This window comes from Silene latifolia, chromosome 11 (genome assembly GCF_048544455.1).
Source record: "Silene latifolia isolate original U9 population chromosome 11, ASM4854445v1, whole genome shotgun sequence".
In the NCBI taxonomy this organism is placed as follows: Eukaryota; Viridiplantae; Streptophyta; class Magnoliopsida; order Caryophyllales; family Caryophyllaceae; genus Silene; species Silene latifolia.
The window spans coordinates 81,390,692-81,407,232 of NC_133536.1; the positions used below are offsets into that span (position 1 = coordinate 81,390,692).

Genomic DNA, 16,541 nt, shown 5'->3' on the forward strand with positions numbered 1-16,541 from the left:
CTAAAACCCGATTCAATTACGAACCCGACTCACCCGAACTAATTAATCAATTAAAACCCGCCACAAAACAAACACGCACCCAATACGCGGTTTAGAAACCGTGACTAACACCCATGTAATTAACCCATGAACCACCCATAAAAACCCGTCCTAAACTCTCATTCCCGACAACCACCAAGCTTAACACCAGACCCCACCGTGACTACCCATTGCCGCCAACCCAGACACACCCCAAACACAAGCCCCAGCCACCACACACGGCGACACGATCTCGCCCTAACCATCCACTCATTTAATATAAAGACACAACAACACCCTACACCACCTCGCAACTCGCCTTGCCACGGCCACTACGCTGCCCCATACCACCCACGACCACCACCACTGTCACATATGACACACGGTGGTTCTATAGGTTCCATCCACTTCCCCTAATCGCAACCACACCAGTCACAGAAGCCTCCCTAAAACTGTCACGACAATTCTCCTTGTTTTCCCCTGTTTCGCGTTTTCCCGACCACCACCAGCAAAAACCACCACCTGCCGCCACGCCAACACCACAAACATGGTGGACTAACTACCCCCGACACAAACCCACCTTACCCAGGTCAAGACGAGGTCAATTAAGGGTTCAATTACCCATTCCAATCCCCCACAACCAAACCCGCATAACCCCCTGACCAGCCACTTTTAGCCGCCTGCCACCGCCACCCTAGGCCATCCCTGACACCACCACTACACCCATTCCAACCCTTGCAACCCCACGAACCACCTCCCAAAGTTTGGTCTGATTCCGTCAAGGTTTGGGTCAGTTTCTAAGTGTCTTAAGATCGTCTGACAATCAGCTGTATAAGAAAATAAAACAAGATTAGAAATTGTTACCTATTAATTATCGCTTGCTAATTCCGTCTCCAAAAGCTTCTCCTCTTAATTTGTGATTTATTTCTCAGATTTAATAGGGTATTTATAGGGTAGGATTATAGAGAAAGCGAGGTCAATTAGGAAACTATATAATTTACCTTATTCTAATTAGTATAGGAATTATTATTATTATAATTATCATTATATTATTATTATATATTATTATTATCACAATTATATTATTATTATTACATATATCATAGGTAGGATTCCCGTATTTTATCTTTACTAATCTATTATTGTCATAAATTATTATTAGTAATAATATAATTACTACCTTTCCATATTATATTATAATTATTTTCCGATGCAAATCCCGATTATACTCTAACCTTATTATACTAAATTTCAGTCCAATTACTTAATGTCACATGGTCCAATACTCAATTATTAGCTAAGCCCAATTCCCGACTTGTTTTACTTATTTTATTATTTTATTATCGTCTTATTTGTAATTCATTATTAGAAATGTCTTTAATTAATTATTAAATTACATAAACTATTCCCATAACTTATCATTAAAATACGGGGTATTACAGTCTTCCCCCCATAAAATGAACTTCGTCCCGAAGTTCGCCCATAACTACAACCACAACATTCACAACATCACACCATTCAACATTACTAAGCAACTTCGATTATCAACTACATCAATCTCATCAAAACAATAATTCAAAATTTATGTAGTATTACATTCTTTCCCCCTAAAAATAAACTTCGTCCTCGAAGTTTGGAATACTAAAAATAGGAACAATCAATTCCTTATTATAATGCCACAAAACCATGAAACACATATTGTAATATAGAACACTTATCGCTTCCAACATGAATTAACGATTGAATAAATAACAAAATTTTAATTACTAGCAAATCACATCATATGAGATATTCGAATAAATCTTTATTCCAACTTATTGCTTAACTACTAGCGAATACATTGCCAAATTAATAATAATAATCTATAACAAAAGATGTGCATAATTAATTAGTTAATCTTTTCTTAATAATGATATCTAACTTAAACATGGATGCAATTATAGCTAACAGATATATAGGCTTAGCGAAACACATTCCGCATATCACTAGACATGGTAATCTACTTCACATAATTCACAACATCAAAATATCAAGATATGAGAAAATAACTTTTAGAATTTTAGCATAGAGCTTCCATTTTCAAAAATGACAAAACATATTACAACTTCCAAAATCGTTAATGAATAATAACTTAATGACCCCTTTATACTTTTTGGAAAATACAGAGAGTTAGTAAACCATGAGAAAAAGAATCAAGTCAAAAACTCATAAGATCAATTTATAATGCATTTTACAAATTATTTGGTCGAAACATAAATTTTACAGCAACTTGTCAGAAACTTAGGTCAACTTGTAAAAATCACCATAAAATGTCAAAATATTTTCTTACAACGTGGCTTACCAATTTAGAAACATACATGAGTCTATTAAACATTGGCGTTGGAATTATAACAAATCATTACGTATTTTTTAAATGGCAATTTTTACAAAAAACATGGCGCGAAAATATCATTGTACAGAAACATTTCAACTACTGTCCACTAAAATATTTATTTCTCCTAAAGAGTATATTATTTGAACACGAGACCGGTGGCATATGAAATCTAACTCATAAAGATATTAATCATAAATTTTACATACGAGAATTTTAAACAGGTAGTAAATGGCAGCCAAAACAATCAAGGATAAAATGTCGAGAAATCAACCAAAATCACATTCTTCACAATTTCACTTATACTCATCATACTTCACATATTAATCACAACTATGCCTCCCCAAATACATACCATCACACTTTTCTATAACCATACACATATACCAATGCTTAAAATCATATCACATCCCCTCTTCCTAGAAGCAAAGTTATGTCCTCGTAACCACAATCATCAATGAAAACAACATGTACACAAGGCAACAAGAACTTTCAAGACAAAACAAACAATATTCGTTTTAAATTACCCCACACTCTCAAGTATTCTCTCAGAGTTCCCGGTTCAAAACTGAGAGGGCCATGGTACGAATTAAGGGCGCCTTCTTAACCGCACTAAGAGGGGCTCCTAACAGTTTCTACCCGGGGTTCATTTTAATTTAGACACATCCTAAGTTCATTATTATTCATTTGTTAGGCCTGAGGATCGTTTTGCTCTGATACCACTTTGTAACACCCCAATTTATTCGGGAGCCTTTAGCTAGACATTCCCAAGTAAATGAGAACGTTACCATCTCGGTTTTCCGAGGTAGTGAATAACAAAGTACAACAAACCAAAGTACTTTAAATTAAAACTTTAACGATTACATGTTTATTACAAATTTAATCAACTAAAACTTAATATAAAATATTTACAACTCGCAGCGGAAATAAATAAAGTGATATAAATTGTTCTATGTGATCTAGACTTCAACTATGGTCCAAGTCGAGCTCTCTTCCCAATGCTCCCATGTCAGCTAACTCAAAACCTCGCTTTATTTAAATCGCTCCCCATTTAACCGGAAATATTAAATGGTTCACCACAGGATACCATCAATTAAAGCAGGCATCAATTTTATTTTGACACAGAAGCAAACACGTCAACCAATGGTTGAGTAGGAAACTAAACAATGAACGAGAATAAAACAACCTGCAATATCACTGGTACACAAATAAACTCTACCACCACAATCCCGTTCACTCCACACCACCGCACACATCCACTTCTAGACACACAGTCATATTCCACTTCTAGACACACAGTCATACTCCTCTTCAAGACACACAGTCATACTCCAGGACACACAGTCCAATGGACACACGATCTGCCTCGGACACACGAGTCTGGATATACTGACACACAAGTCCCGCCTCGGACACACGGTGCGGATACACACAAAACTCATCTCCCAACTCCAACAACAATCAATAATATTGACATAAGGCAGAAAATCCAGAAAGATAACAAAAGATCGCCGTAAACAGTTAAATACAACCTTCACCTATCCACCGCCTCATACATTTAATCCATCTTTAACAATAAGAGAAATAAGACAAGATTAAGTAGTTTCCTACCTGGCGAGCAAATCCAATTAAGCAGCTCAAAGCAATCCAAATAATTAAAGCAAATCCAATCCGATTATAATTCTTCACAATTTCCGTCACCTATATAATAATAATAATTACAACAATTATAATTACTAACTTTATTTATTTATTTATTTATTCCTTTTATTTAATTATTCAAATTAATTATTTATTATAATGATTAAAGGTTTATGATAACTAAAACCCGATTCAATTACGAACCCGACGCACCCGAACTAATTAATCAATTAAAACCCGCCACAAAACAAACACGCACCCAATACACGGTTTAGAAACCGTGACTAACACCCATGTAATTAACCCATGAACCACCCATAAAAACCCGTCCTAAACTCCCATTCCCGACAACCACCAAGCTTACCACCAGACCCCACCGTGACTACCCATTGCTGCCAACCCAGACACACCCCAAACACAAGCCCCAGCCACCACACACGACCACACGATCTCGCCCTAACCATCCACTCATTTAATATAAAGACACAACAACACCCTACACCACCTCGCAACTCGCCTTGCCACGGCCACTACGCTGCCCCATACCACCCACGAACACCACCACTGTCACATATGACACACGGTGGTTCTATAGGTTCCATCCACTTCCCTTAATCGCAACCACACCAGTCACAGAAGCCTCCCTAAAACTGTCACGACAATTCTCCTTGTTTTCCCCTGTTTCGCGTTTTCCCGACCACCACCAGCAAAAACCACCACCTGCCGCCACGCCAACACCATAAACATGGTCGACTAACTACCCCCGACACAAACCCACCTTACCCAGGTCAAGACGAGGTCAAGGGTTCAATTACCCATTCCAATCCCCCACAACCAAACCCGCATAACCCCTTGACCAGCCACTTTTAGCCGCCTGCCACCGCCACCCTAGGCCATCCCTGACACCACCACTACATCCATTCCAACCCTTGCAACCCCACGAACCACCTCCCAAAGTTTGGTCTCATTCCGTCAAGGTTTGGGTCAGTTTCTAAGTGTCTTAAGATCGTCTGACAATCAGCTGTATAAGAAAATAAAACAAGATTAGAAATTGTTACCTATTAATTATCGCTTGCTAATCCGTCTCCAAAAGCTTCTCCTCTTAATTTGTGATTTATTTCTCAGATTTAATAGGGTATTTATAGGGTAGGATTATAGAGAAAGCGAGGTCAATTAGGAAACTATATAATTTACCTTATTCTAATTAGTATAGGAATTATCATTATTATAATTATCACTATATTATTATTATATATTATTATTATCACAATTATATTATTATTATTACATATATCATAGGTAGGATTCCCGTATTTTATCTTTACTAATCTATTATTGTCATAAATTATTATTAGTAATAATATAATTACTACCTTTCCATATTATATTATAATTATTTTCCGATGCAAATCCCGATTATACTCTAACCTTATTATACTAAATTTCAGTCCAATTACTTAATGTCACATGGTCCAATACTCAATTATTAGTTCAGCCCAATTCCCGACTTGTTTTACTTATTTTATTATTTAATTATCGTCTTATTTGTAATTCATTATTAGAAATGTCTTTAATTAATTATTAAATTACATAAACTATTCCCATAACTTATCATTAAAATACGGGGTATTACACTCGGATTTCCTGAAGACGAGCGGATTCCCCTTGAAGACGCTCGGATTCTCCCTGGTCTACCCGGATTCAGTTCCATCCGTGCACTTGCATATCCCTTGTCATTTTTCATTCTTCAAATCCCGTGTTCCTCATTGCTGGGGCACTACTAAGGCATGAGTAGCCTAGGCAATTGATATCTCCACACTAAGCTAAAGCACTATAAATCATTAGTCCCTCCCTCACTTCTCTCAAAAATGATAGTTATCTTGATCAAAGCATAAAAATCCAAAAATGACAAAAATGCGATGTAAGAATTAAAATGCGAGTTAGGGAGTTAGAAATATTTACAAATGGTGGTTTAGGGAGGACTCCACCAAACTCTCATCCTTAGTGAGATGTCATGGGGGCATGTCCAAGGTGTTGTTGATGTTGCTCAACACCTTGAAAAAGTAGTCAAAAGCTTGTTCATTATCATGATAAAGATCTTCAATAGACCTTTGCCCTTGTTGTCTTTCATGTCGGTCTTGATCGATAGCATTACCAATATAGGGATTGAAAATCCCTTTAAACTCATCGTCCCAAAGACCACAAACTTCATCTACTTGATCACTAAAGATCTCTTGAGTTGATAGAGACAACTCTCCCACTTTCTTGTCTTGGCCAACGAGGACATCCTCTTCATTGCTTGACTTTGGTGAGCTTTTCAAGCTCTCTTTGTTACAATTCACTTGCTCTTTGAATGGAGCATCATCGATTTTGTTCTTCCATTGGAACTCCGACTTCTTCCTATCATCCTCCCGGATATAATGATCAACCATAAAATATGGTTCATGCAAACGGGGAGCTCTCATGGTCTTGTCAAGATTGAAAGTTATGCTCTCATCTCCCACTTCTAGAGTGAGCTCTCCATGCTTCACATCAATCACCGCACCCGCGGTGTGTAAGAAAGGTCTTCCTAGAATGATTGGAATGTTGGAGTTTTCTTCCATGTCAACAATGACAAAGTCCACCGGGATGAAAAATTTCCCAACTCTTACGGGAACATCTTCCCATATCCCTAATGGTGTCTTCGTCGATCTATCGGCCATTTGGAGTGTGATATTGGTGCATTTAAGCTCTCCCATCCCTAACCTTTTACTCACCGAGTACGGCATAACACTCACACTAGCCCCTAGATCACATAAGGCTTTGTTGATCGTGGTGTCGCCAATGGTACACAGTATTGAGAAGCTTCCTATATCTTTAAGTTTTGGAGGTGAACTCCCTTGAATTATTTCACTACTCACCTTAGTGAAGGCGATAGTCTCAAGCTTCCGGATCGACTTCTTCTTTGTGAGGATGTCTTTCATGTATTTTGCATAGGCCGACACGTGATTGATTAATTCCGTGAAAGGAATTGAGACTTCCAAATTCTTCACAATTTCCATAAATTTTCCAAGTTGGTCATCAAATTTGGGCTTGGCTTGACGACTTGGAAAAGGAAGTCTAATCATAATGGGCTCCTTCTCCTTGACCTTGTCTTCATTTTTCTTTGAAATTTCTTCTTTTGATGGTTCTCCATCCTTGGGGTTTTGCACAATTTCTTCTTTGTCACTAGCTTCCACAACTTCATCCTCAACTTGCTTCTTCGGTGCTTCATACCTTGTACCACTCCTCAAGTGAATGGCACTAACCGTTTCATGTCTTGGGGGATTACTTTGAGGTGGTAATTGCCCCTTTTGTCTTTGTGAGCTTGAAGATGCTAGTTGAGTAAATTGGGTTTCCAACATCTTGGTGTGAGCTAGGATGTTGTTGATGGTGATTTCCTTTGCTTGGCTATCCTTTTGCATTTGAGTGAAAAACTCTTGTTGATTCTTTTGCATTTGGAGGACCGCTTTTTGAACATCAAAACCTTGGTCATTTTGTTGATTGTATGGAGTTTGATTTTGGTAACCTTGGTTTTGGTTGTAAAAGGGTCTTTGATTTTGGTTTCTCATGGGAGGTGGGGTGTATGTTGGCTGAGGGTTTTGAACATTTTGGCTTTTGTATGAGAGATTTGGATGGAATTTGGTGTTTTCATTGTAATAGTTTGAATAAGGGGTACCACTTTTGTATGCTTGGAAAGCATTCACTTGTTCATTCGTTCCCCTACATTCACTTTGGTCATGTCCCAAAGTTCCACAATTCTCACATATCCCACTTAGGATTGATGAAGATGCCGTCATGGCATTAACATGATGCTTTGGTGATTTTGAGGCTTCTTCAAGTCTAGCCATAGCTTTTTCAAACTTCAAATTGATGGTATCAATGTGAGCACTAAGTTGAGCACCCAATTGAGTAATGGAGTCCACTTCATGCTTTCCTCCTCTAGTAGCCTTGCGAGGTCTACTATATTGTGAGTTATGGACCGCTATTTCCTCAATTTTGTTCCAAGTTTGATTGTCATCAACTTCGGTGAACATTCCATTTGATCCCATGTTGAGAATGTTTCTTGAATCTTCATAAAGACCGTTCCAAAATTGTTGTACCAAAAACCACTCGCTAAGTCCATGATGAGGACATGAGCGACAAATTCCTTTGAATCGCTCCCAAGCTTCATACAAAGATTCTTCATCTCTTTTCTTAAAGCCCGTAATTTGAGCTCTTAGCATGTTAGTCTTTTCCGGTGGATAGAACTTTTTGTAGAAAGCTAGAGCCAACTTCTTCCAAGAATCAATTCCGAGAGTAGCCTTATCAAGGCCTTTCAACCATTGTTTCGCGGTGCCAATTAGAGAAAAAGGAAATAAGACCCATCGAATTTGGTCTTGAGTTACACCGGTTTGAGAAATCGCATCACAATAGTCGCAAAAAGTCTCCATATGAGAATGAGGGTCTTCACTAGGCATCCCCCCAAATTGGCTTCTTTCGACTAATTGGATAAATGCGGATTTGGCAATAAAATTTCCGGTTAGATGTTGTGGTGTGGGAGTACCATTGGGTAGGTTCTCCTCGGTTGGTACGGAATGTGATGAAAACTTAGGCATTGTGGGTTGATTTTGTGTTGGATTTTGTGTTGGGTTCTTCTCACCTTCTCTTGCAAAAGGGTTGATGAACTCAATAGTATTTGGTTGAATATCTACAACCTCACCGATACCTCTCAAAGTTCTCCTAGCAAGTCTTCTATTGGTTGTCAAAGTCCTTTCAATTTCGTGATCAAAGGGTAACAAGTTGCCTTGTGATCTTCTAGACATGCAAAATATCAAACAACTCGAAAATAATTAGAACAAACCTTGAGGAGTTTTACTTCCCCAAGGCAAAGAAAGACACAACTAATAACAATACAAGAAAATCTAAATCAAGTTAACACCGTCCCCGGCAACGGCGCCATTTTTGGTCGTGATCCCTCGTGAGGGTTTAGTTTTCAGTACTTGTCGTTAGGAGCACCTAGACCAAAACACAATTTATAACTTCACAAACAACTCTACAATTAGTAAAGAGGCAAGTAAAGGTCGGATCCCAAGGGACGGGAATTGAGATGAGATTTTCTATTGCAACTAGTGGTGTCTAAGGGTGTCACAATCAGGGTTTGGAGTAGAAGATCACTAAACTAAATAGCAATGAAAGTAAACAAGCAAGATGAATTAAAAGGGATGTAAACAATTGATAAAAAGCACTAGGGTGTCATGAGGTCATAGGGGATTCATGGGAGTTGATCATACAAACATATTCTCAAATTATAAGCAAGCAATTATTGTTGTGATGGATCGAGTTGGTTTATATCTTACAATCCTAGGAAAGTTTGGGTCCCGGAGCCGAATCGATTAGATTGTACAACACCTACAAGTCAACTTAATCTTTCCTACTCAACTATATGCATGGTCTAATGAGACTCGAGTTGGTTTATGTCTTACAAGTCTCATTGAAAAGATAGGTGATGGGTAAAAAATGCAAGGATTCATAGGCTCGCATTTCATCAAACATAACATGTGCATAAGTTGAGACTCCGGTCTCTTTTTCGCGGGTCTTAGAAAAAGATGCGCATCCTTCCTTGAAGTTGTAGAAGATGAAATGACTGTCTGGGAATCCGGGCGTCTTAGGCAAGGGACGGGCGGATTTGGGTGCTTCTGGACGGGCGTCCAGAGGGGGAAGACGGGCGGATTTGGGAGGTTTTGGAAAGGCGTCTTGTGGAGGAAGACGCTCGGATTGTGGTGATGGACGGGCGTATTCAGGGCAATCCGCACGGATTGTCAAACAGTTTTGTTCCTTCTTCTTTTCTTCTTTTTTCTTCATAGAATCCTTGAGGATTTCCTCGGGGAAGCAAGGATCTTTTCTCGTCATTGCCCATCTACTATAGTATGTACAAAGGCCTTCTAATCTTGTCTCTCCTTGATGCTTGGTCATTGAATTCAATCAATTTAGCCTCATTTTGCCATGAAAATGCAAGGTTTGCACTCCTTTCCTACCAAGGACACAAAACCTCAAAGAATATGCAAAACAAAGGACTAAAGACAATAAATGACCCAATTATGCACTAAAAAGCATGGGAACAAGGCTAATTCGGGGACTAAATGTGCTTAAATTATGGTCACATCACATATATAACCAATCCATGTACGCATATCAAAAACACGTTGTAGTCCGATCATCATCGGGTGGTTTTTGGAAGGTGCAAATACTGGGTATCTACAGGCCTTCGACTACAGCAAGAAACCTAGCACCTCACAAAACCCTTGTCGATCTCAACCTAGTAAACATATTCACAAGGGAAATAGTCATGAAAGACCTAGAGAAATTCCTAGACCAAGAGAAAACCCTAACCCTAGAACTCCTCCCAAGCCAAATAAACCAAGGGTTAGAAAAACGGTTATTAGACGAGTTTGGATTCGAAAATATTTAGAATATAGAGTAACTAATCATAAGGGACCCAACTTAGCTTGGGTACCTAAAAACTGTATCTAATCCCTTCTGCAGGAAGTAGTGAAAGAAAACAATCAATGGTATCTTGACAGTGGATGTTCAAGACACATGACCGGAGATAAGAATCTATTTCTTTCATTCAAGCCCTTCAACGGAGGAAAAGTGACGTTCGGGGACAACAAAAAGGGAAAAGTAATCGGCGTTGGCAAAATCGGAATTTCTAAGTCTCACGCGATCAACGATGTCTATCTTGTGGATGGTCTAAAGCATAATTTGCTTAGCATATCTTAACTATGTGACAAAGGTAACAAAGTTGTTTTCCATACTGATAGTTGTCGCATTATAATCGAAGGAACTAGAAATGATATTCTTGAAGGCCACAGGAAAAGAAATGTTTATATGGTAGATTTAAATGCTGTGCCTACTAACTCCTTTTCATGCATGAAAGTTACACTTAATGATCCCTGTTTGTGGCATAAAAGGTTTGGTCACATTAGCTCACTAACCTTGAACAAACTCAAGAAGTGGGACTTGGTTGAAGGGTTACCTAAAATCAAGTTCGACCAGGAAAGATGTGTGATACATGTGTCAGGTGCAAACAAGTAAGATCATCGTTTAAACCTAAAAGAGTAGTAAGCACAATTCAAGCCTTGGAATTAGTACACATGGATTTATGTGGACCTATGAAGGTAAGGAGTAGAGCAGGATCCAGGTACGTCTTCGTTCTTGTAGATGATTACTCGAGGTATGTATGGCCTATCTTTCTTCATTCAAAAGACGAAACGTTTGATGAATTTGATTGTCTTATGAAACGTGTTCAAAACAAATATAAGACTAATCTTTTATCTATTCGTACGGATCATGGCACCGAGTTTGATAACCAAGCTTTCATAGAATATTGTAGAGTTAATGGTGTAGGGCATAACTTCTCTGCACCAAGAACTCCTCAACAAAACGGTGTCGTTGAACATATGAATAGAACTTTAGAAGATATGGCACGTACAAAGCTTTTGTGTAGTGGTTTACCTCTTAACTTTTAGGCTGAAGCCATTAGTACTTCTTGCTATATCCATAATCGTGCTATGATTCGACCTATTCTTAAGAAAACCCCCTACGAACTCCTTAGAGGTCGAAAACCTAATATCTCCCATCTTCGTTGCGTTGGGAGTAAATGTTTTGTTCATAATAACGGTAAAAACCGGTTAAGTAAATTCGACCCTAGGAGTGATGAGACGATTTTCATAGGATACTCAGATCATAGCAAGGCTTACAAAGTCTTCAATAAGAGAACTCTTTGTATTGAAAAAAGTGTACACGTTATTTTTGATGAAGATAACGTGTTTGATAAGCCTTTACAGGATGAGGAAGAAGACTTGGATGAACCCGACTTCCGTCTTTCAAGAGACGACCCCCCGGAACTGGAATTGGAGGACAATGAAATTGAGGGAACAAGTGATGAACTTGATCGTTCCTCAAAAGAAAAAAATGAGAAAACCAAAGTTATAGTTGACGATACTATAACATTGACTCAAAATGATAACTCCCAAACTAATGTTATAGGTGATGTTACTATAACATTGGATCCAAATCAAGGTGTAGAGTCCAAAGTTATAAACGGCTCTAATACAACACCCGGATTGGATTCAGGGGGAACTTCCTCCAATTCCGATCCAAATGAAGTTGGGACAAGCTCAAATAACGATGAAGAACCAAGTACTTCAACAAAATGGAAATACAAGAGCTCACACCCCATGGACAATATTCTAGGGAATATTAAGAAGGGTGTTCAAACTAGACGTTCCTTGAATAACTTCTGCTCTTTCTACTCTTTTCTATCCATGATCGAACCAAAGAATATCAATGAAGCTCTTGCAGAATCAGATTGGATTGTCGCAATGCAAGAAGAGCTACAACAGTTCGAACGAAACAAGGTTTGGCATTTAGTTCCTAGACCAAAGGATCAATCTGTCATTGGAACAATGTGGGTCTTTAGGAACAAATTAGATGATGCCAGAGTCATTATCAGAAATAAAGCAAGATTGGTGGTTCAAGGTTATAATCAAGAAGAAGGAATAGATTATGACGAGACTTTCGCACCTGTTGCCCGTCTTGAAGCTATTAGACTTCTAATAGCGTTCGGAGCACATAAAGGAATGAAGCTCTTCCAGATGGACGTCAAGACAACATTTCTGAATGGGTATTTACAGGAAGAAGTCTTCGTTGAACAACCCCCCGGATTTAAAAATAGCAAATTTGAAGATCACGTCTTCAAGTTGGATAAAGCCCTATACGGATTGAAATAAGCACCTAGGGCATGGTACGACAGATTATCAAAGTTTCTACTTGATAGTGGATTCAATAGAGGATCTGTTGATAAAACCCTATTTCTAAAATCCGAGGGTTCTGACCTTTTAGTTGTTCAAATATACGTCGATGACATTATCTTTGGATCGACCAACCGAAATCTATGCAAATACTTTTCTGAGTAAATGACCTCCGAGTTCAAAATGAGTATGATGGGAGAATTAAAATTCTTCCTAGGTCTGCAAATACAAAAAACTGAAGAAGGCATTAAAATCCATCAAATGAAATATATTAAGGAATTAATTCAAAAATTCGGAATGGAAAATTCTCATGCTATGCCTACTCCAATGGTAGAGAACAAGAAATTGACATTAGATGAAGACGGTAAATCAGTTGATGAAACTACTTACCGCGGGATGATTGGGTCACTGTTATATTTGACCGTAAGTAGACCCGATATTATGTTTAGCGTATGCGTTTGTGCGAGATATCAATCATCTCCCAAAGAATCGCATATGACGGTCGTAAAACGAATTTTACGATATTTAAATGGAACGGCCAAGCTGTATTTATGGTATCCGATGGAGTGTAACTTCGATCTAGTCGGTTATTCTGATGCCAACTACGCAGGATGTTCTCTAGACAGAAAAAGTACATCGGGTGTCGCCACATTTGTCGGACCGTGTATTATTACGTGAGGTTCGAAGAAGCAAAATTCGGTTGCCCTCTCAACTGCTGAAGCCGAATACATCGCTGCAGGACTGGTATGTACTCAATTATTATGGCTTAAGCAACAATTACGTGATTATGGTGTTGACGTAGGATGTATTCCTATTTTCTGTGATAATACTAGTGCAATGATAATTTCTAAAAATCCCGCACAACATTCACGTACTAAACATATTGAAATAAGACACTATTTTATTAGAGACCATGTTGAGAAGGGGAATATAAAACTTGAATTTTGTAGTACTGGAAAACAATGGGCTGACATTTTGACGAAATAGTTAGCTAGAGAACGATTTGAGACTTTACGGTTGGAAATTGGTTTAATCGGTGGTACCTAAGTTTCTATACACGTTCAATTTCTTTATGACTGACTAGTTTAAGTTAAGATTGTATGACTGTGTCCGTATATTGCGTTGCATGAAATAATTTTGTTAATAGGAAAATATTTATCATAATTTCTATTTGTTATTTAGAATTTAATTATCATACAAACTTTATCTTTTATCAAGATACACCATATTTTGTTTGTTTCCTAGTTACACAAAATTCTCACAAAAATAGCCTTACAAAATTGCAGGTATTATGCTTCCTATTCCTAATATATTCACATAATCATACTTCCATATCTTATCTTTTACCATATTCAATTGTTCACCTAACATCCTATTCATACCTTAACTCTTATCACTTACCAAAATTGATTAACACTTGCCTAAACCTAAACCTAGCCTATAATTACCCCCCTTCCTTCTTTGCCGTGTAAACATATCCACACCCCCACTTGCATAACTTTTTCTCTTTTCAAAATATTTACCATCATCTCACCATCACCTCCTTTACTCAACCATCAACATCACAATGAATCCCAACCATGCAAAAACTCGATCATCAACCCGCCATCAACAAAGCCGCCACTTTCACAAACCATCATCACCACTACCATCTCATGATCTGAACTCTACTAGTTTTCCTTCACCTCAACCAAACCCAACTACGCCCCTGTTTCGTGGTCGGGACGACTCGGTGTCCGAGGGAAAGAGACACCGCCTTTTTAAAGGGAAAAATAAGGTAGTTGTTGATGAAGGTAATGACATTGAGGAGCCCGAGATTGTTGTAAGGAATGGTGTTGCACGACCTTTACTCCGGGATGTTTCGAAAGCCGCGACAAAAGAAGGGTTAAATCGAGTCCGGTTGACTCATGACGAAAGCATCCTTGTTTCTCGTGTCTTGAAGTATTCTATACATGGAGGAAGGTATTATCCCAAATCTTGGTTGGTTAATGTTCCCGCCCTTAAGTTTTTCATTGATTTTCAAGGGTGGAGTCACATTAGTCAATATTCGGGTTCAATTTATCCGGTTGAAATGTTCAATTCTTTGCTAGTGTGTCGATCAAGAAAGGAGTCTTGCATGCATTGGTTAATGGTGCTGAGGTGACTGTTTCTGCTTCGGATTTTTGCTCTGCTTTTTCGGTTACCGATGACGGAATTGAAATTAATCCGAGTCTTGAATGGTTGATAGTGACAAGGAATTGTTGGTTAAGAAGTACTTTGAGGAGGTTGGGACGGACGGTGGAAACATTGTTGTTCGTCCTCTCTCGGCAAAAATTAAGTTCCTCTTAAATTTTCTTTGGAACACGGTTGTGCCGAGGAGAGGCGGACGAGACAAAAGGTGAATTTAGCGAGTCTTGTTTTACATCGTATAGTCCAAACGAGTCTCACGGTTACCAAGGAGAAATTTAGTACAACAATCGACCTTCCATATGGAATGTGGGTGTCTCGGTTGTTAGAAGTTAAACGAGTGGTGGGATGGGATAGCTACGGTGTAAGTGTAAAGGATTTCATGTGTGATCGCTTAATTAAGCTTATGGGTCTTGTTGTTGATGGACCCGAGTTGGTGCTTATTAAAGATGTTGAGAAGATTCCGAGTGATTCGGGTTTGGGGCCAATAGAGGCGAAATTGGGAAGTTTTATGACTACTTTAATGGAGAAGTTTGAGGAGCAATCCACCCACTTGGCTACGGTTTTGTCACATGTTGGACCATCACGGACTTTGAGTCGGGTTTGGCTGCTTCTCGGGTTTATTCTTGGATGGATGAGGTGGATAAGAGGCTAGAGGGTTTTGAACGGGAATTGAAGGAAATCCGTGGGGAAGTGTTCCCACATGGAGATCGTCTCACCTTTCTCACGAGTCAAGGTGGTGCTTTGGTTATGCACGGAAAAGCTATGGCAAATGATCAATCACTAACTTTGGAGTCCAGTAAAGCTTTGTCCTTGAAGATACTCAACTTTGAACGAAGTATTCAAGGTCTTTCTCAGCTTGTGCGGAGCTCCTTCGATCATCTCGATGCCTTGGAACATCGTACCCGCTCCGACTACGTAAACCCTTACAGAACCCGCAACATTTGACCTCGTCTCACCTTGCCTTCTTTAGCACATTCTCCTTTTAGTATCTTTTCTTTATCTTGATAGTGTGTTTTGCAAACTTATAATTCGGCCCATTTTGGCATACACTTGTGGATTATGGCCCAAGTGTCTAAGTTTGTTTGATAATTAATCCTCTAGATGCTTATAGTTATGCGTGCTAATATTATGTTCTATGACGTTTTTATCTCTTGTCTCGTCTTATATTATTCTAGTCATTTCAGTTTTGTTCTTAACTTTTCGATGATGTCAAGAGGGGGAAAGAACGTCTATGGTAAGAATCTACCTAAGCTTGCTCCTTGTCAAGACCGATTGTCTCTTAAAGTCCTTAAAGTTTCAATTTTATGATTAATCGTCTTGATCTTGCGTTGATCTTTATTATTAAGATGACGGTGTTATGTTGAGGGGGAACTACATACTTAGTCACAATTTTAGGAGACTTGCCATCACCAAAAAGGGGGAATTTGTTGAACCATATAGTTTATATGTTTATGTTTTGATGATGTCAAGGTGCTTTATAATTTATATACTTGTTGCGCGTAATCGTTTGTCTAAGTATTTTATATTCA

General features: G+C 38.6%; 1 non-coding gene across 1 annotated transcript; it reads left to right on the top strand.

The window, feature by feature from the left end:
- Nucleotides 1-8,167: 8,167 nt before the first annotated feature.
- Nucleotides 8,168-8,274, top strand: LOC141615451 (small nucleolar RNA R71). The gene has a single exon (XR_012529873.1). It is a non-coding gene; the product is annotated as a small nucleolar RNA R71 (small nucleolar RNA).
- Nucleotides 8,275-16,541: the final 8,267 nt, after the last annotated feature.